The sequence below is a fragment of the Choristoneura fumiferana genome, chromosome 6, assembly GCF_025370935.1.
Source record: "Choristoneura fumiferana chromosome 6, NRCan_CFum_1, whole genome shotgun sequence".
Taxonomy (NCBI): Eukaryota; Metazoa; Arthropoda; class Insecta; order Lepidoptera; family Tortricidae; genus Choristoneura; species Choristoneura fumiferana.
This window is the reverse complement of record NC_133477.1, coordinates 17,139,065-17,161,667: the sequence shown is the minus strand read 5'-3', so window position 1 is coordinate 17,161,667 and position 22,603 is coordinate 17,139,065. Positions and strand designations below refer to the sequence as shown.

Here is a 22,603-nt window from a genome sequence, read left to right as displayed (position 1 = left end):
ACGAAGGGATTTTCGTACTTTAGTTTTTTACTAAAATCAATGCTAAAAAAAATCCGAAAGTAACTCAGACTGTCTGTCTGTTACTCTTTCACGGCTAAACCGCTGAACCGATTTAGATGCAATTTTGAAGACCATGATTGGAGACATTTTGGGAATAAGACTTTTCTGGAATGCCAACGTTATAAGAAGGCGGATATTTTGAGGTTGCAGACATTTTGAGAATAAGCACTTTCTGAAAAGCGAACATTATACAAAAACTGCCATTCTTGGAGGCAGGCAATTTCAAATATCTGACATTTTGAGAAGCTGACATTATGCAAAAGGCGTGTTGACATTCTGAAAAGCAGACATTTTGCGAAAATACACTTTAGAAAAACGGATATTTCAGGCCTGAGCCGGGCCAAGTGGTAAAATGGGGTAGAGTAGAGCCGAGCTGCACCTGTTAATAATTTGCCTCATGTTGCCGACAGCTGCACTATATTCTGGTCTATCCGTGATTAGATGAACAGCGTCTAATGATTTTTTTAGCGGACTTCAAAAAGAGTCTGAGGTGCTTAATTCTTCGGATTGTATTTGAATATAAACATTTATTTATTTACTAACATGAGCGATACTCGCTGAAACAAGTAAAGTAACTTTGTTTTCCATGAGGAAGTTATGTGTTTTTCGTATCTCGTGCACTGTTGCACTGAAAAAAAAAATGCCTTGTAATTTTACGAAATAACAAGTTGTATTGTAATATTAGAAATAGCTCGATTATAGCTCTTGTGAATTGACCTGTAATTGTAATGCTAGTTAAACCATTATCATTAATACTTGTCAAAATCCCACTGTAAAGTAACATACCACATAACATAATTTAGTGGACTAATCTAGTGATAGAAAGCATTTATAGTTTATGTAGTAATCCCTTATTTATCTAACTTGTTTTAATTTGGTTTGGTATATAGACGCATATTTTGAAAATTACGTTTGTAATAGCATATTTAAAAGCGGAATAAAAATGAAATAAATTATTTAAACTTATTCTAGTTTCCTTTTAACTTTGACGCTACCATTTCGTCACTACTTTGAAAAAATCTCGTATCTCAAATCAATACGTCAACAAAATTGATATTAATATTATTACAAGTTGTCGACTCGGATTGACAAATTTTTTACGCTCTTCATTTGATGTGCATTTCATTCGAGTCTACCGCACCCCTTGACGAAATTATTAATATAGATTATCAATGTAGTGACGATTTATCGCCTGCGCTAGCCTTACTAGAGGGTAAATCTCCTTGGAGGATAAAAATGTACATAAAATGGAAATGTTTAGTCACTCTTGGAAGGAAAGCAGTTGAAATGGTGAAGATGGGAAAATTTACTAAAAGAAAATATTTTATTACTTTTAAATATTAACAAAACATTGATCGATTCACTCGCCATATCTGGGAACGAACTAAATAAATGAAATAAAAAAATCATATACTTTCATGGCATAAACTATCAGAATTTAAGATTGGTTTTTAGAGTCTTTGTATTTTTTATTTCAAGTCCAAATTTTGTTACTTTTACGGTCATCCCGTAAAATCCATATCGAAAATACACACTGAAACATAGATGCACAGAAAAACCAGAAAAAGAGACCAGCGCTGGGAATCGAACCCAGGTCCTCAGCATTCCGTGCTGCGTGCCTTACCCTACACTACCACTGGACAGGAGTACAGACACGAATTCTAACAGAATTTCTTTGCTCACCCGCCACCTTGGGCTTCTTTTTTGTTTCTTTTAGTTCATTGATATGGACCTCCGCAAAGTAACGCCTGATTCAATATTTTTTTTTTTTATTCTAACTAATCGTAAAATAGTAAAGGAAAAAGTTTTTAAAATAGAAAAGCTAAGTACTCGTATTGTCAAAAGGCAGTTTTGTTTCTTTTCCAAATAAAGAAACGTTTTATTTGAGAAAGTTTTCCTATCTTTATATTCAGGTAGCGTTAAAATTTTCCACCAACAAAGATATGTCCTAGGGGTTGTACCTAGGTATGTGATGGAACCCACAACCGTATTTATTCCAAGAGCGAATAAAAAAGGGTACGTACAAAAAATGTCTTTGGCACCCCCTTGGTTCTGGTATCCTCCGCCCCCCTCCCCCCTATTACGCCGCCACTGGTGGGAACGCAATTATCAATATTAGATCCCTGTCGCGCTAAATTTCCCAACACATTAAAGTTATTAGCAGCTACCAAGGCATCTTGTCATACATGCAATACGTCGTTACCGCATGTCCAATTAAATATGATAAATCGACTAATCGGTGCACAGTTTGAACTGATTTCTGTGGCCGAAGCACACTAACGTTTATTGAAGAACTTTTCCTTACGCATACTGGCTAGAAAGGGAATCGTAGGGCACAGGTTCCCGAACTCTTTTCTCGTAGACCACTTTCAAAGTTTTACTCTTGTCTTACTGTTATCGGTAGATCCCCTGCTGCTAAATTTATTATATATTCCGAAAACTCTTAAAACCCCCATGTTTTTCAAGTCTACGTGGACCCTCGTTTCTCCATTTGACGAACATCTGACTCCATTGAACCACTTTCGGAAACTTTGGTGTAGGGCAAAACCCAGCGTGCTCGGTCCCGCGCGGTTACATTGATTTGCGACCACATTGACACGAATTTGGTCTAGAAACTAGACATAAATCTAACCAATTAATAGTCCAGCTAGCTGTTGGATAAATCAGTCCAGCCAGATAGTTGCTAGTTGATATTGCACGCGTGTGAGATAACTGATAATAATATATATCAGTGCAAGGATTTGAGTGACTTGAGCTATTTATACTCCATGAACATTTCTTAGTTTTGACCTCGAATTTTCAAGTGTTCTAAGAACAAAGTAGTCATGAAATAGATTTTTTTAGACAACAACTTCGTGAGTCGTTTTCTTAATTCATTTTGTTCTGGCACTGCTAAATCTATTATTAAATTTCTTCGTTGAATTATTATTCATGTCACAATCATCAAACTACAAAGTAAAGTAAGTACAGTCATCTACAAAGATATCGATACGGTCAAATTTAAAAAAAATATGTAAACACGACCATAATGTTTAAGTCAATAAGGTCAAGTCAATTAAGTCGCATATACATATTTTTGTAACTTTGGCCCTATGGATCTTTTTGTAGTTGACTGTACCCAATCTAAGTACGAAATTTTTGTACAGTGTAGGTAGATGTATACCAAAAGGCAGAAATTTTGGTGTTCGGTGTTGGGGAAGAAAGGTCTTCGAGTTGCGACCACGAATCGGAAGAGGAAACGTAGGGGGGCTCGCACTGGGTGGACTGACAACAATCGGCAGATGCAAGTTATTTTTTTATATAAGTAAGGCAAAGGAGCATGATCATTTGATGGAAAGCAATCACCGCCGGCCATGGACACCCGCAACACGGAAAGCGTGCGTTGCCGGCCCTTTGAGAGACTGATATTAGACTCGTTTCGATTCAGCGTCCGGCAACAGTGGACGTCTTCCAACTGATGTCAATGATGTTGATTATTTTCACGTTCAGCCTTGATTTCCCAGATTATTAAAACTGTCGTTTTGACCTTGTTCACTATAGACCTGTGTATGTATCCTAACCTTAGCTGCATTTAATTAAGCCGACCAAAAATGTTCAATGCATTAATCGATCAGGTCAATATCATACCCGGTTGACCTCTGCTCCGGTGATATAAATCGTAACCTACGTATGTGAATGTGATATTATGAGTCATTGGGTTATCTACTTGAATCTGTCTACATCTAATCGTATTTAAAACAATACCGGTATGAAACAGTCGATAGACATTTGGATTGATTACCTATTACAAGCTTTTATTTAACTTGCAATGTACCTACCTTATGTGCTTATGTATGTGCGGGTCAAATCTTGCAAGTTGAATTTGATCCACTTCCGGTGATTGGATTGACTTGAAATGCGGCATACTTATGTATATCTGGTGACAATACAATAATCTGGTAGTGACATCCCACATAATGGTGATCCAGCCAGGATCGTCTCTTCAAAACGGAACTCCTCAACGGTTAATGGCATCGACTTAAAATTTGGTTCGGAAATGTAGTTTGAATGAAAATGCAAGTACAGTCAACACAAATTACAGTCAGCAAAAAAGCTTGTATCATAAATGAAATTTTAACAAAAAGCTTATTTATCACATGGCAAGTAGGTACCTACAGTCCACCAATTTGTTTCCTAGACCATTACAGAACCGTGTGGTAATGACATTTAACGTAATTCGATACACAGTGCTAGAGACAAATATAAAATTATTTAGATGATATAGAATTATTTATTATTAGACGACCATATGGCCTAGTGGTTAGAGAACCTGACTACGAAGCTTAAGGTCCCGGGTTCGATTCCCGTGTCTGGGGCAGATATTTGTATGAAAAATACTAATGTTTGTTCTCGGGTCTTGGGTGTTTAATATGTATTTAAGTATGTATCTATATAATTATATTTATCCGTTGCTTAGTAGGTACTCATAACACAAGCTTTGCTAAGCTTACTTTGGGACTAGGTCAATTGGTTCGAATTGTCCCTTGATATTTATTTATTTTAAAAATCAATGCCGAATCTACGAAACTTTCTGAGGCCCTATAACTAAGCCACATTCCTAAAAATATATCATAAGTCCATCAGTAGAGACGACTTTGATTTTTTTTCTATCGAACGAACTACATGTAATCGTGTTTCTACAGTGTATGTTTTCTAGAGAAAATCCTCAAATATCTTACATATCATTTTCAAAAGTAAACCTTTACTAAGTAGTAATGATTACAGCAAGGGATTTAATGAATGCAATAAATGCGCTAGAACCTCGGCGCGCTCTTAAGAGCGTTTATACCTGCTGAGCTGGCAACGTTGCATTTTTGTTAGTTTTTCTCAATTTTTCCTTAAAAATTTAATGAAAATAAAAAATGTGCTCTGATAGAACTCTTCCTAATATAGTTAATGTGTCTACTCCAATAATTATTCGTGATAGACTTTTATTTTCTTAAAAAACCGTTAATAAACATTTGTTCGTTTTTAAAGAATATATATAAAAGTCTATCACATTTGATCTAGAGTATAACCAAGTAATTTACCAAGTAACTCTACTCTAGTGTGTAATCAGTAGGTAATCTTTGTATCAAAGCGCATAATCTGCGGCTTACTTCAATCACTTGCAATATCAGTCCCACATGTGCTAAGCGGTGACGCTGTCGTAACTCACTCTACCTTATCTATGGGTAATGGTTTTTAATCAGCGTTAATATGTTCTGTGACAGTTTGCTACAGGAGTTTCAACGAAAAATTATGGTAGAGGGGACAAACCATTAATTCCTCCAGATAGCACATTTATTTTTAGATACACTTGTAAAGTAAAGCATAGGCGGTGTGGGCCGCAGACTAGGACCTCGCCCCACGAAAGTTTCTGTTTTTATTGACAATTAAAAACCATCATCTAATGTGCAGTCTTCTATCATAGGACCTCGCAAAAATTATCTAGCCCATGCTAAATGTAAGTCCTGCGCTGTCACAGGTATACACAATAAAATATTTAGGTTTTCATTAATTTATACAGTTACACACTAAGTTAAGACGTTTTCGTGTTTGAAAAACTTACGGTTTCATACAAACAGCTGTACCTCATTCGTATAGCGTACCTACGAAGAACCAAGTTATTACCTAATTCGATATTTAGCAATGTTTTTCTTCACCGTTAAAGCTGATGGTAGTAATTTTGAAAGTGGTAATTTCGTACATAAATCCCAAGAAACTCAGAGGTGCGAGCCTGGCCTCCTAGCCACGAACATCTGCATGAGAGGCCATAGGTCAAATCACTAGGCCAAAATCTAATCACTAGGACTTTTTTTAATTACCTATCGACGTCATAAAAGCCAATGACGTACCGTTATTGTATTCTACATCCACACGCATCTCTGGGAATCCAATTAGTTTATTTCTAACAAAGCAATGTACTTTCTACACTATCACCTGATCTACATATTATGCAGACCGGCGCCTGCGTCGATTTTGACAAATGGAGGCGGCAGGTTTGGCGCTAGTGGCCTTGCAAGGCACCCACGGCTAAGCTCAAATCGAGCATTCGATTATCGATTTACTTTTGGCAGCTAATGTGACATTGTTATTCAGAGTTTAAGTACTTGCCTGGTTGATTGGAATTGTGCTATGAATATGTAAATTGGTTGTTAGGTATTACAGAATCAGGCGCAGTCACAATTACAACCCTCGAGTGTGGATTGCAATCCCTCCTCCCCTCAAACCGCGCCTGTATGGAACTTGTAATTTTTGATGAGATAAAAGTCAGTTGTAAATCTGTTAGTCATTAGTACAGATAGTAAATACCTTCCACTCTACATACAAAATTGCTGCATACACTTGAGGGTCTGATTTTTTACCGCTCATTATATGAAGCTACTGTGAAGAATGAATTCTGTGGGTACCGAGATTTTTCCGAGAGATTACTTACAGTGTATGGTTCTTCAAGAAGGCAGTAGGTAGGTCTAGGTAGGTATACGTTTTAAACATTTTTCGGCAACGCGCATGCAGGCGCCCTGGAGTTGGAGGCATCCAAAGGCTACGGTAGCCGCTTACCATTAGGCGGGCCTTACCCTTGCTTGCTATGAAAGTCAAAGTCAAAATATATTTATTCAATTTAGGCTATAACACAAACACTTATGAATGTCAAAAAAATCTAACACCGGTTCGGGAAAGCCTCTGTTGAGAAGAATCCGGCAAGAAACTCAACGAGGTATATTTTTTTAAAACAGATTTACAATATTATTAAATGATAGTATCTATACATCACAAGTATTTAACACAGCTTTATCAACCAAGGTTGCGTAAAAAATACCTACAGGAATAGGCACACAGAATTAAACTAATTTAGAATCTCAGCCCAGTGTTGGCCCTTGCACTGTGACATAAGGAACAGTGATGATGTTGTAATTCATAATAATACCTATGAACCTAAAATATGGTTTGGTAAAATATTTTTAATCTTACGAAGTAAATCCGTTTGACGTCGCAACATTCACTAGGTGTAATAAAAAAAAGAAAATGCGTTTTGAGTCCTCTGACGGGATTCACCACTATTGGCGTACGCAACAGATTAAGACTTCCGATTAGTTGGTGGGGTTCCCCGGTAGTCTAGTTGGTAGGACACCTCTGGCGCTTATAGGGTGCTGATTCGAAATTTAGATTTCTCTTTATTTATATCTTAGATTTCGTTGAACATTTTGTTAATAAATCAAATTATAATATTCACTTGGCGTGACTGTACAGTCACCTACATTGATTATCTGCGGCGCAAGCAAAAATATCTGACATCCGGCCTTAGAAATAGACCCGTTTCAGATATTTATGCACGCTTTGCCGTGTCAGATATTATTGCTGGTGACTGTAGGGCAGCTACTATTTTCCAGTAGTTTAACTCTAAAAAACAAGACACAATTAATTTCTCAGTAAAATTTTCTCGTTAAATATATACTTTTCAAGTAAACATAATCAGTAATAATCACGTCAGGATATTCTTACGCGCACGACCTTTTCCGTTCAATTTTAATTGCATTAACCTCAAGAACTGGGTCTTGTTAGTCACAGTTAATAGTTTGGGCCAAAGCATTGTATTTCACCGAACGAATTCTGCTTAAGGATTTTTTCCCAAGGTCCCGCCCACATCCGTCTCTGTACTGTCAGCTAAAATATGTACACTCAACGGGTAAATACAGCTACGTTATAGTACAACTTAATTTATAATAAAAGCATAATGTAATAATGTGTGTTTGTCATAATTTTTGTTAGACATAATTTTTTCCCACCTAAACCGTAAGTTTTTCAGAAATATTTAAATGAATATCCTGTAGAACTCTATAGGTTAGGTTAATTTTATTTTATGTCAATTCTGACTAACAGGGACGTTGACTCCACCAATCAACTGACGTACTTTTTATGACCTGTCTAAACACAATTCTCCCATAGAGTTTGAATGGAAATAGCAACATATGATGTCACTTGTTCGCTAACTCAATCAACTAACTATTTATTGGTTTTAAAGCAACAAAAAATCTAATTTTGCAGTTAATCGAAAATTAATCTGGTTTTCAGGGCTAAAATAAAGCGTTTTTTTACTGGAGCCGTGCCTTCGAATTATTTTTTAATGTATCAACATCCCTATTGATGGATTCAGAGAAAAGAGAGTTATGACAAACATTACATTATGACTTTCACTAAGCATGAGAGCCAAACCCTTTGCCTTTGCTCTCCTTTCTGTGTATTTTTATTTTATATTTATGTGCAATAAAGAGTTTACATACATACATACCTACATACAAACCCTTCCCTCCCCTTCCCTTAATTACAATATACCTACGTAGATAACTACCAGTACTAGGCATGGGATATTACGGATTATGCGCTTCAAACGGAATATACTTCCTCAACCCTGTCAAGCCTTACTTACAACTTTAAATGATAACAAAACTGATAACTCTCGTCTGAAATTGAGTTTAGCTCGACATGTTTCGGGCTAATCCGTAACCCTTCTTCTGGGAGCAACGCGACACGGCGGTTGCATTTAAAATGGGTGAGCCTCACGGTACTTTCCTTTTCAAAGTCTAAGTACAATATTTAATATTTAATAATTTTTAACTTTAACGTAAGTTTAAGTTTTACATTTTTAATAATTACGTTATTGACGCATTTTAAAGTTATGACAATTATCTTTATATATTTTAATAAAGACACCGTGTTAGGCTTGTGTTCTAAACAATTTAATTTATGCAGCGTGCGCGTACGACTGTACACCGTGGGAACATTCAATAGATATAGGTACTTAACCAAGTGTATTGTATTGAACCACAATAATAACGCGTCATAGGTACTTCGTATGTGTACGAGTATCATGGTTACGAATACAGAATGGACTCGACGTAAGAGCGGACTTAAGTTAATAGTATATTTTAACCTCTGGTTCCACAAGCGAAAAACGAAACATTAAAACGAATTTAATGGACTAATTATCACTAATTATCCTAAATTCAATGAATGACTACTACGAGTATGTCTGATATGTATTTAATAAAATTATCATTCTATCATGCGTGCATGATTTATTTAGTGCAGTTGTGCGCTACGTTGCATTGATTTATGATGCAAGCTCTCCTTGCAATATAGGTTTGCTTGCGACTAGCTAGTGACAGTTTGCCACTTCACCACAGATAAAAAATAAAATAATGCTGGAGCTCAACATACGCATACAGATCAATTTTATAAAATAAGCATTGGTGTGGCAGAACTATATTAAACTTTGACGGCATCAACCAAAATAACTTTAATAATTAATAAAAAAAGGGTTCTGATTTAGGTATTTTTTTAAAGTTTAGACAATCTCAATTAGATGTGAAATTCCTTCATTTACGTTGTATGATGGAAGAACATTGCAAAATGTCATGTCTCTAGACAGGTAAGACTAATTTTGGGATTTTGCATGCTTAATTTCCCAGTCCCGCGGTAATTATTCACTAAAATGCAGCTACCTATAAACCACCCGTTTCCATTGAAATCCCCACCTGTTTCAGTGTCAAGGACCAGTAAACACACAATAAATAAGCTACACAGTAAGCTTTCGCATTTATAAAATTGGCAGCTATAATTTCAAAAACTGTGTTTAAATAAAAAAAAAAGAAGAACATTCACACCACGGTGAACCACAGTGCGAAATGTTGACAAGTATATCAAGATGTGCTAAAAGTCAGATAACAGTAATCATATTAAATAATACAGTAATTTAATTATACAATTTCCATATTAGGTACCTACTCATACGGCCTTCGATACTTTCGCGCGCTCGTGAATTTAAAATAGTTATCATATCGTGAAGGCATTTCCAGTTTAATCGATAAAAAAAAACATTAAAATCGACTACCGTCTCAAATTTTAATATTGAACCTTTTTGCTTACCAGCAGTGTTGAAAATCCTTTACCGACCGTAGTATTTAAACTGAGATATATTTCGTACTGGCCATATCCTATGTCATTCAAAACTTAAACTAAAATCGAATGACAAAACAAACTATAGTTAAAATTGTCATTTGTTTGACGTAGATTCAAATTTATGCGTTTTAAAAAGAGAACGTTGATGAATTTTGTTTCAATTCGCTTAGATAAGATAAAATATCAAAATGTCGTTCTGGAATGACAAGATTGATAGGCGATGTGTGCAGATAAAACTGGGTCTATTTTGTAATATAACTCGAATCTTGAAGTGATGTAATATTGCATCGGTTGACTTTTTAATTCGGACATTTTTAACCCTTACATGAGAATCATTTTTAACCTAAGCACCGAAAGAGGGTGTTATAAGCTTGACGCCAATGTCTGTCTCTCTGTGGCATTGTAGCTCTCAAACGGATGGACCGATTTTGATGCTTTTACGTGAAAGGGCGTTTCCTAGCTGTGGTGGCCTTGTGGTTTGGCCTATCGCCTCTGAAGCAGAGGATCGTGGGTTCAAACCCCAGCTCGCAACTCCGAGTTTTTCGAAATTCATGTGCGAAATAACATTAAAATTTTACCACGAGCTTTGAAGGAAAACATCGTGAGGAAACCTGCACAAACTTGCGAAGTAATTCAATGGTGGTGCGCGTGAAGTTCCCAATCCGCATTGGGCCCACGTGGGATCTACGGCCCAAGCCCTTTCACTCTGAGAGGATGCCTGTGCCCAGCAGTGGGACGTATATAGGCTGGGATGATGATGATGAGTTTCTTTGAGGTGCTTATTAGCCATGTCCCTTTAAAATCGGTTCAGTACTTTGAAATGACAATGTCGGGAGTTTTTTCAACTTGTCTAAAGGCCGCCATACATGCTCGTTACTAGCATGCTAGTACCTGTAGTACCAAGTATGCCACAAAAAGCATGTTTAATAGTAGCACCTGTCCACACATGCTAGTAGGTAGCATTGCTCATAGAAGCATGCTCGTGCTAGTAACTAGCATGTGTAAGTGTAACAGTACCTTAAGTTTGGTTAGGTTACGGTATGGTAGAGTCACTTTGATAACGGTCCCTGTGACAGTATATTTAATATAACCTAACCTAACCAACAAAAAGTTGGAAACTTCAAAGTTTAATAGCTNCTCAAATAAAGAACAAATAAACGTCAAACAGATGTGATTTTTAGTTTCAAATTATTTCTTTCAAGCGCTCATGATTGTGTAAATATGTATTGGAAATCGTGCCACCTCTCCCACACCCACATAACTTCCGCGCTGTCCCCACAGCGCAATGTATGCGAAACGTATTTTCCTACAGCAAAAAAGCGGCCAAGAGCGTGTCGACATGCCCGAAATAGGATTCCGTAGCCATTACGAAAAAAATAAGTAATATTTTTCTAAGGATTCGTATTTTATATGGAATTTCCATAGTTACGTATATTTATACCTTAGGTGCTATTTACTCTTAACTACTAATAATTTTCAAGCAAAGCAAACTAATCGTTATAGTTTTCCTTGAAAGTTTGATATACTTACTACCATTCTGAATTTTCTCAAATTTTTCCACCCACCGGTTTAGATTTGGGGGGGGGGAAGAAAGAAAGTTTGCACTTTAAAGTTGAATATTTCGCAAAAAAATCACTAAATCGAAAAATCGTCTTAGCAAAACTATAGGGTTGGATGAGAATAAAAAAACACCCCCACTTTACGTCCATGGAACACTAAAAAAAATTTTTTTTACCGTTTTGACGGTAAAGTTTACATATATATCCGTGCAAAATTACAGCTTACTAGCATTGATAGTCCCTGAGCAAAGACGGACAGACAGACATGGCGAAACTATAAGGGTTCCGTTTTTGCCATTTTGGCTCCGTAACCCTAAAAAGGTATTCTGTCAATTTTTGCGTAGCTACCTATACTTGATTGCACAAATTAACTACTTATACAAATACATGGTGTTTGTTTTTCTTGATTTTCATTAACTTCGACAGCTCAGTTCATTATTATTATTAGATAATCAAGAATTAAGACAACAAATTACGCTTACACATAGTAAACAGCATTGGTAAACAGTGGATATATTTATACTCCCCTCCGTAACCTAAGTAGGTTCCACCGAAGAGAGATAGATACCTATGCGCGTTTTGTATTGTCTGAGGAGTGAGACTCAGAATAGCTATTTTAGGGCATAGCAGATATTTTTTACCTAATTTTAAGTGAATGTGTTGTGTACCTATAGGTACGTTATTGCCACGAATTCTGTCGTCTACCCGTTTCGTAGTATTTACTATCTAATCTACATATACTTACCTAAAGGTCCCCGTATTTATTTAAAATTTACCTAAACCCTTTTAATATCGATGCTAAGTACCTTGAAAACGTTCGCTATGTTTAATACAACGATACTACTTTATGATTGGTCGGAACGAAATCATTGCTAGCGTCGTCGCTAGGGTTGCCCACTATACTGTTAAAAACAGTATTATACTGTTTTTCACTACATTATACTTTTTACTGTTGAACTAAAATAAAGTATGAAATACTGTTTTCAGCATCAACATTGCCTAACACTATCACACACTAAGTCAGTACCTGCAGCATATATAGTCACAATAGTGGTGGTTCAGAACGAATCTGTTAATTTTAATTTAATAAAAATTTACCTCCTTATTTATGTTAATTTTAGTTTTGATTCTGACGCGGTCTGTGAGGCTTTTAAGAATGAAACTAAATTGATAAGTTGTGCGAGAAGCACCCAAAAGTTTGTCTTTAAAAACATGAAAAGAAGAAAATACTGTTTTTTCTAAAAAAAATCTAAAATACTGTTTATTTCCCTTCTCAAATGTAACTATACTTACTTTATTTCTTGTAAAAAAAGTTGGCAACCCTAGTCGTCGCTGCCAGTCATTAGCGTTATGATAAGTAAGGTATACAGAGAATGGCGTAAACTACATATCTATTGGGATATTTCACGCCATTCTCTACATTATGAATTTGCCCCATTTATAGCCCCAATTAGCACAATACCGTAGTATAACAAACAACTGCTAAGTAATCGCACACATGATGCATTGCTCACGGAACATTACGTTGATCCTGTTTATTATATTCAGTGTGGCGAATGTGAGTGGCAAATTAAAACGAACAAATATCGATGTTGACATCTTATCGAATAAGATTTCTCTGCCAACGGAAGACGAGATTGGGATCGAAAACCAGAATTCGATGTCCATTGAAGAATCTCATTATGATTACTTGGATTGTGCAAAAGTAGGAGAATTTGTAAGTTCAGCATTTTTCACTTCGGCGCTAAAATGTCAACGCCAATTGAAATGATAATAGATACAATAGTTTGTTCTTACATTAAATATATTTTTAACTTATTTACAGTGCGTTACCAGCGAAGATTGCTGCTCCAACTCGTGTCTTGGATACCTGAGAAGGTGCGTCTCCGGGTCTGGAGAACACTGACTTAAAACAAATTAAGATAAAGCGAGCACTATGGTATAACGATCTACTTCTTAACTTTACGGATTGGATGGATTGGGTGATCCATGTGAGTTAAATCTGGAGGATTTGCTGCGAAGTGCTTGATTTCTTTCATAGCATCTGCTGAAATCTTCCACAGCTCTGGATAGTCTTTCTTGAAGTCTTCATACCACGTGCTTACCTGCAAGATAAATAAAAATACAGAATATTTATTTGTGTTCTTATTTTTGTGGGCTAAGAAATCAAAGAAGGACGCGAACGTTCATAGACAAATTTGGCGTGCTCCTACCCTACTGATAATACTGCAAAACAAAAATTCAATTCCGTTTTTCCATAGCTCCTGTGACAAATGCGATCTATTTAAACGTAATGTATGTATGTAAACTAAAATAAAGAAACAAACACATGTGACAAACGTTGAGGCACATGACATTTTAGGAGCTCAAAGGTTCCACTCTGTGGACGTGATTCAGTTTCCTCGACTGTACGTATTTCTGATAATTGGACGAGCGAGTAGGTACCTACCGAACCGAGTGTGGTGTAGCGGTAGTAGTTTGGTCTTGTTTTCAGTTTTGTAGTACCTTTCATACTTGGAGAAGTCGAAGTCTATAGCTTCAAGGGTCATGGTGGAGTTGATTAGCGGGAAGTCGGCGATGGTGAGGTGATCGGCGGCGGCGTGGGTGGTGCCTGCGCGCGACAAGTATGTGTTGAACACGTCCAGAGCGATGTGGACCTTCTTCAGGCCCAGAGGAGTGCGCTCGTAGTCGAAGAATATTGGGGCCATCTGAAAACGTTTCGAGTTGGAGATAGTAGAATGTTTTTAGCAACCCCAAGTCAGATTGAAGGTCACCTTTCTCATTTGTAACGGATCTAATCGAAAAAAACCGGCCAAGACCGTGTTGGACACGCCCAAAATAGGGTTCCGTAGCCATTGCGAAAAAAATAAGTCATATTTTTTTAAGGATTTCGTATTTTATACGGAATCTTCCAAGTTTAGGTAGTATATTTTATACCTTAGGCTGCTATTTACTCTTAAACTAATAATAATTCTCAAGAAAACTTAGCCGTTATAGTTTTCCTTGAAAGTTTGACATACAGCTCGTACTTCCATTCAGAATTTTTTTGAATTTTTCCACCCACCGGTTTAGATTTAAGAGGGGGGACGCTCGATTTTAATGAACATTTGCACTTTAAAGTTGAATATTTTGCAAACAAATCACTGAATCGAAAAATCGTTTTAACAACCCCAAATGATTTTAAAAGACCTATCCAACAATACCCCACACTACAAGGTTGGATGAGAAAAAAAAATCACCCCCACTTTACGTCTATGGGAGGTACAATATATATATTTTTTTCATTTTGTTTTGTACCATTTTGTCGGCATAGTTTACATACATATTCGTGCAAAATTACTGCTTTCTAGCATTGATAGTCCCTGTCCCTGTATACTTTAGTGCAATCGTAAAGAACTATGCCTGTGCTCGAGCTACCTTCCGTTATCGGCACCTTATTTTTATTTTTCCAGTTTCCTGTTTATTTCAATATTGCAACCGGTGATGCAATGCAATTAACGGAAACCGAAAATATTATTATTATTGTTTAATATTCGAATAATAACATCGGCATGTAAATAGGACATGTATAACTAAGCCGAAGGAAAACGAACGGCGTAAGTTGACCAACTGATCTACTACTAATTAGAGTTTGAGACATTTCATGGAATAAGGAATTAGCCGACCTCTTATTTGAAGTGACATTATTATGTGAATGCCAATGTCAAGTCTTGCTTTGCTTATTATTATTTACAATGCTATAGTATAGATGAATGAACTCACTGTATACGCTGATATGTTCGCGTAGTATGTCGAGAGATTGAAGCACAGCCGGTGATTGACTACTGCCCTGCAACAGTTATATTTCTGAGTAAAGTATTACTAATAATAAATCCATTTGTTCCGGGCAACTGCAGGGGCACTGGCCAGAACAATAAATTATTTAAGTAGGTTCTTAATAATAAATAACCGATCAATTACGGTAGTCTTATTTTAATTGCTCCGAAACTTATCCTTGATTTGTTCTTTGGGCATTTTCGCGAGAAGAGTCACAGTTACCAAGTGGAGTCGAAAGGATTTTATTTTTCATCAGGTTATTTAAATATTAATTTTATTAATTACTTAGACTCTATATTTGCATAATATCATAAAATAAATTCTACAAAAACAACATATAAATGAGAAAAAAAATATTATTGGTGACACTCTGCAGATCAGGACTCCACTTTGTAACTTTTTAAAAGTAAAATTATTTATTATACAGTGTTTGTATGTTATTTGTGTTTATGTATTCCGTTTAAGAACAGTTTTATGTATACATACAACTGAAGAATATCCCAATATAATGTCCTTTATATTTATTCCAAAGGAAAAATCTCCACTTTGTTACTTTTTAGTCCTTTTCGTTAGAAAATTTTAGCGTCTTTCATCTAGGTAGTTATTTGTATGATTATTTTAATTTATTTATTTAAGTTAAAGGTCATTAAATATAAATAAGTTTTATTATGCATCATTATTCTACATATAAAATTATGAAAAAATACATTTCGCATCAAATCAAAATAGGACAGTTACAAAACTGAACGCTGCAATTACAAAATGGTAAGCATAAAGGCAAATTCACAAATACGAAAAAAAAATCCAAGTCAACTTTTAACCTGTAATAATCATTAATTGTTTGAACAACATTAAATTGTTAATTTATATAGCTGTAATTTACATTTCGGCACAACATCACACCAATATTATTAAAATCATGCTAAATTAAATTACTTTTATTCGGCCTCAAATCACCTGGTGCAGCCGCCTTTATACTTCCACTTCGTAACTATAGTGTCCATATATATGTAACCGAACAAAGTGGAAGTAACGCATCCATGGTTCACGATCTAAAACTTTTAATATTGTTTGTCAGTGAAAATTTTTTCTCTGCGCTGAACAATGCAATCGATAAACAACCTATTAAATATTGAAAAAAAAATTCAATCTAACAGCTAAACAAACTTGCCTTCTTAAATCACCAGTTACAAAGTAGACACTTGTTTTTGCGTGGTTACTCTCTTCACGTTTGAACCTCGACTGAGAGAAATTTTAAAATGGCTGACCTGTGAAGTTTTGATGGCGTCTAATGCTAGTGTTGCCAGAATGTAATGCTTTAAACTAGTTTGGGAGATTTTTGTTTTACTTTTTGAAAAATAATGGTTACAAAATGGATTTTCCACTTCACCTTAAATCATGGGACGCGATAAAAATGTATTATCTATATATATAAAAGGCAAAAGTGATTGACTGATGTATCAACGCACAGCCCAAACCGCTGGTTCTAGGGATTTCAAATTTAGCACGTAGGTTCCTTTTAAGGTCTAGGGTGCACTAAGAAAGGATTTTTCAAAATTCGCCCTCTAAGGGGGTTGAAATGGGGGTCCAAGTTAGTATGGGGAAACAAGATTAGTAAGACTATTTTATTCGAAACTTCACAGGAGTATTCTTAACAACACATAAGTAAACACGTGTTTCAGGTTTTTGAGAATTTAACCCCTGAAAGGGTAATGTGGTGACAAAGTCAATCGAAAATCAATCGTTGATATTTCAACGCACAGCCCAAACCACTGGACCTAGAGACTTGAAATTTTGCACATAGATACCTTATACAATGTAGGCATCCCCACTAAGGAAGGATTTTTTTGAAATTCTAACGGTAACGGAAAAAACGGGATTTATATATTCAGTTTAACTGAATTCTATGAACTATATTTACTACTCTTCAAATTTGGCATAGAAGTAGTGTGATTATAATAGTAAAAAACAGTTTTAAGGAATTTGGGAAATTCCCACGGGATAAGGAAAAACGGATTTATATTCAGTTTAACGGGATCGATTTTTCATTTTACTGGGTCCTAGAAAAACTGATATTTGCATATAGGTTCCTTGCGGAGTATAGGGGAACACTACAAAAGGATTTCCCGAAGTTCTGACGGGAACGGGAAAAATTGGATTTTTCGTTTTACTGGTCGCAGAAGGCTGCAATTTGGCATGTAAGTTGTTTGAGAAGTGAAGAAAACCATTAAGAAATAATTTTGTGAAATTCCCACAGGAAAGGGAAAAAAACAGGATCTTTCATTTTAATGGTCCTAGAAAGCTGAAATTCGGCATGTAGGTTGCTTGGGGATTGTAGAAGAGCGTTAAGAGAGGACTTTCCAAAATTCCAACGGGAACGGGAAAATACGGGATTTTTCGTTTTACTGATCGTAGAAAACTCAAATTTGGCATTTAGGTTCCTTGGGGAGGAGTGTCGGGGAGCACTACAAAAGGATTTCCCGAAATTCTGACGTTAACGGGAAAAAACAGGATTTATCGTTAGTATTATTGCAATTTTACATTAAACAGCATTAGTATTATTGTGGAACCATTAAGAGATAATTTGCCGAAATTCTCACGGGAAGGGAAAAAATGGACTTTTCGTTTTACTGGTAGAAAGCTGAAATTTGGCAATGTGTAGAGGAGCACTGTCCAAAATTCACACGAGAACAGGGAAAAAACGGGATTTTACTTTTACTGGTCGTAGATAGCTGAAACTTGGCAAGTGTGTTCCTTGGGGAGTGTAGGAGAGCATTAACAGAGCATTTCTCGAAATTCTTATGGGAACGGGAAAAAACAGCATTTTGCGTTTTACTGGTTGTAGAAAGCTAAAGTTACAAAATTCAAAGTTTATACTGCACGTACGCTGCAAAAAGCTCTTTAACCGACTTCAAAAAAATGAGGAGGTTATGCATTCCGTTACATATATTTATTTATGTTTGTTCACCAATTTCTCGCTCAATTGTGGACTGATTTTTTAAATAATCACCAAATCAGAATCTGATGACGACGGAATCTCAGGGAAATCGAGGGCAACCCTCAAATTTTGTAGGCACGCATTACGGTTTTTGTATAATTATCTCGAGTTATTTAAGTATTTGCGTCTGACAGACATCATCTCATGTTGATGAGCTGATGATGGAAGGTTAAACTCCTTAACGGTTAGGAGTTAGAGGAAGTTTCTTTAAACATCATAAGCACGTATAGGTAGACCTTTAGTTGTATTCTTTCTGGTTATTCAGGTGAGCTGATGATGGAAGGTATAACTCCTTAACGGTTAGGAGGACACATTAAGAACCTACGCCAAACCAATCAACTCATTACGTAACAAATTTATCCATACCTGTAAAAACAGTATACTGTGACAGGACAGGCTGACAGACCTGAATTTGGCACACATGTAGATAAAGTATCATAGGAGTGCACAAAGTAAGGATTTTCGAAATTCCCACGGGAAAAGGAAATATTTAACTTTGTCTGCTTCTTGGTTGTTTGGGGAATCTCTGGAAAAACTGAGCTGATTTAAAAAAAAAACTATTAGTAAAAGCTTTTTAAAAATCGATACCCGAAATAATAGAAGCCTGTTTCAATTCAATCGCGGACAGTGTGGTTTTCTCTTGAATTTTATTCACTTTATCCTGCGGGAACAATCCTATGCCGCGTAGGTACGAAGTCGCGGGCAAAAGAAGCACGTGGGTTTTCTAAAATTACACCCCTGACCTAAAGATGTGAAACAGGGGTTTAAAGTTTAACGAATTATGATCATCTAGGTTGATTTTTAAATTCAAAAATTTGCAAATATAATCCTCCGAAAAATCAATTATGCTACGAAAATAAAGATCATAGAAAGTAAATGATCTGTGTAACCCCAAATTTAACGCGAGCGTAGCCGCGGGCAACAGCTAGTTTAATATATATGAAAGTATTATTTAATGAAATACCATTTTAATTTTACTTCATTAAGGAACACACCTCTATATTACAATATAAAGAGGATAAAGTTGTTGAAACAACCTTAAAACGGTGTTCGAAATATCGTTGATCAGGTAGGACATGTCGAAAACTAGGGGTAGCCGCACCAAAAAATATAAATTTATACAAAAATCCTAAGAAGCTCTACTTTAAATCTATTCTTTTATAAAATTATATGAAAAATGGAACAAAACTGCACATACATAACTCCAAAATTTTGCCCTCTTTTTTAAAATATTTTTTGAATTTGTGGGGACAGCCGAATTTTGAGTGAATCTCTTCTCGCGGAAATGCCATTTAACAGACATTTTATGAGTCTCTTATTTATCAGATTGAAGCGCTAAGCGGTGTCGTCTGTTTTTAATAGTTGGTGCTTTGTTTTATACCTAATGCTGCCAGATCTCACTCGAGCAATCGTCGCGGCAGAACAAATCTTTTATAACGAAACGTTGCTGGTAGCTGTTGGGGAAGAGAAAGCACATATGTAAAAGTATGAAGATCCGATAGCTTCAAAGTCCGCAATTGTAAAACGATCAAACTATATACAAATAAACTCTACGAAACTATATCGATCGACCAAAACAAAACAGTCTGCCTGCACTATATAGTCTGCCTTGTGCAGCATACTATACCTTTAATTTTCGTAGTATATTGGAAAGAGAGATTATTATATGTAGTTTCTTTTCCATTTGATTGACATATTTTAAGTAGGTACCTACTTACTCATGTTCATGTAAGGGTCTATCGTCTGTTACGTGAATAGATCGAATGTTACAAAAAATTATGTATAGGTACAATATAAAGTATCGATTATTAGATATATCACCAGAACAACTCTTGATATGTTATCTAAACGACGGATTGTTTGCTAATGTTCATCAATGCATAGAGAATATTATGATAGCTTCTAAGTACTTCTCACAGAACGATTAGATAGCGGCATTTCTTATCATTTATATATATATACTAGCTGTTGCCCGCGGCTTCGCCCCCGTTGTAATTTTACCAAATTTTCTTTCATAAAAACCTTCTGACAATAACAAACACAACAAAAAAAGAATTAGTGAAATCGGTCCAGCCATTGCCGAGTTTTGCGCTTAGCAACACATTTTACGATTAATTTTTATTTGTTTAAAAAGTTAAGGGCTGTTTTCACCATCCATTGATTAGTGTTAACTGGCGGTTAGGTGTGATGCAGTCTCTATTTGTTTTGTTCGAATAGACGGAGACGGCATCACATTTAACCGTCGGTTAACGCTAATCAATGGATGGTGAAACAGCCCCTAAATGGATTAATAAAACATAATGACAGGCTCCATCTATTTAACAGAAAAAGTACCTACCTACCTACTCAAAATAAATACAATCTGTCGTCAAAGTACACAAGTAAATCGACTGGCTGTCTGATCCTCCTTAACTATACATTGGTTATACTTGTATATTTTGAGCTTTTCTCCTTGTTTTGCCTTATCTAGATAACCAAATAGATGTAGGTCCTATATCTTACTATTTGCCTGTAAGTTCACAATTCATATACATATTTTAGACATGGACCTATTTACCTAATTTTTGGATCCTGGGATATAGAGGCGTGCCAGGGCTGTACTTATCGCAGATGTACTGAAGAATGGCGTTGCTCTCGCTGAGGAAGAATCCGTCGTCGTCCAACACCGGTATCTCTTTTTGTGGGTTCATCTGAAATTTTCGTCGTTTTTGTTTATTCTTTGATAATTATTTTATTATTTATTCAAAATAGGAAAATTTCTTGGAAGGAAACATTAGGTATATCTATTATTTATATTTTTAGTGCTAGCGGTAGGTACACCCGAAATTCAGTAAAACGCTGCAAATGGTGTTAAAAGCATGAAAATCGGAACGATTAATCTTTAGGCCATACGAATCAATTTGACCCGTAGCACGAAAAAAAACAAAAGGAGAGGAGTTATGACGTCATTTTGTTTTTGTATGGGAAAATAATGTTTTTTTGTTGTGAACCTATCGTTTGTGGTATCTAATGAAAGGGCTTCTAATAGTTATTTATGTTATGTGGCTGGTGCATAATGAGAGGCATTAAAGTACGAGTGTGGTTTTATGAAACGATGAATTTCATAATAAGATCACATACATAACTTTATCTACATGCATATCATAAGTTTTCTATAAGTAATATGTTCAGATATACTTAGCCTGTATTTTTAAGTTAGTGTTACTGATAACTAGTTTGAAGTACCTACCAAAGCTTAAATAAAAAACTAAAGTTTTATTATAATAATTATTATTATTATCTACATGCATGTCATAAGTTTTCTACAATATGTACAGATATGCATTGTTTAAAAAAATTACCAATACTTTAATGTTTAAACATTAAGATGCACTGCTTTAATGTGAACATTAAGATGCACCCGCAGATACCAGTTTCTTAATAAAGGCCATTTGATAGTCGTTTCTGAACATATAATAGGGAAGTTATGATATGCATGTAGATAAAAATATATAATCACATCCTTATATTTCAGTCACTTGTTTTAAATTAAAATAAGAAGCCTGCGTGGGTGTACTTACCTACCTATCCTATACGAATATTCGTTTCACAAATAATTTCATTTGGCCAATCACAATTTCAACTTGTGTAGGTTAGGTTAGTTTTATTAAAAATCCTGAATAAAAACATTTACAGTTCAGAATAAAACCCTTGGCCAAATGAATAATGTGTAAAAAATGTTTCGGTCAGACATAGGGAACCTTTCATATTGAAGCGGCCATTGGGCTTTTACCAGCGCGTATTCGTCGGTCATGTGGTCGCCGGCGCCGAAGTCGACGTCGACTTGTTGGCAGGGCACCTCCAGCAGCGCCAGCGCCTGCCGCACCGACAACGACGGCGGCCCGTCCGACACCACGTACAGTTTCAGTACCATCTGCAACATGTTACGACACGGATAACGCTCAATCAATTATAACAAAAAATTTAACCGACTACAAAAAACATGAAAATAATTTTCTACCAGTCTGAAGTCGGTGCCTCAGCACGAGCCAGCATGAGTGGACCTTTTAGTCGTGTCTACCTCATCTCCATACTACCTATTTAAATTCAATCACTCCTGCTGGCTCGTGCTGAGTACTGCTGATGCACCGACTTCAATTGGTAGAAAATTATTTCCATGGTTTTTGTAGCCGGTTAAATTTTTGTTATA

General features: G+C 35.9%; 1 pseudogene; it reads right to left on the bottom strand.

Annotated features, from left to right (window-relative positions):
- Window positions 1-13,500: 13,500 nt before the first annotated feature.
- On the bottom strand, window positions 13,501-22,327 carry LOC141428708 (glutathione S-transferase 1-1-like; annotated as a pseudogene).
- Window positions 22,328-22,603: the final 276 nt, after the last annotated feature.